Source organism: Cyprinus carpio, chromosome A7, assembly GCF_018340385.1.
Source record: "Cyprinus carpio isolate SPL01 chromosome A7, ASM1834038v1, whole genome shotgun sequence".
Classification (NCBI taxonomy): domain Eukaryota; kingdom Metazoa; phylum Chordata; class Actinopteri; order Cypriniformes; family Cyprinidae; genus Cyprinus; species Cyprinus carpio.
This window is the reverse complement of record NC_056578.1, coordinates 46,440,384-46,440,653: the sequence shown is the minus strand read 5'-3', so window position 1 is coordinate 46,440,653 and position 270 is coordinate 46,440,384.

Sequence of the window (270 nt, the reverse complement as noted above, 5' to 3'; positions counted from 1 at the left end):
CTATAGGTAGAGAATGAGTTGAATGTTCTCAGGGGATCTAGAAGTGCACGTCTGATTGGGGGGAACTGTAGTGACGGCTGCCATGGTTACAATTTATCTCTAATAGTATTGATTTTAGAAGTAAAGTAGTTCATAAAGTCATTACTGCCTATGCATGTTGGGAAATGTCAACACTTGTTGATGCTTTATTTTTTTTTGTTAATTTAGCCACTGTATTGAATAAATATCTGGGGTTATGTTTGTTTTCTTCTAAAATAGATGAAAAGTAAT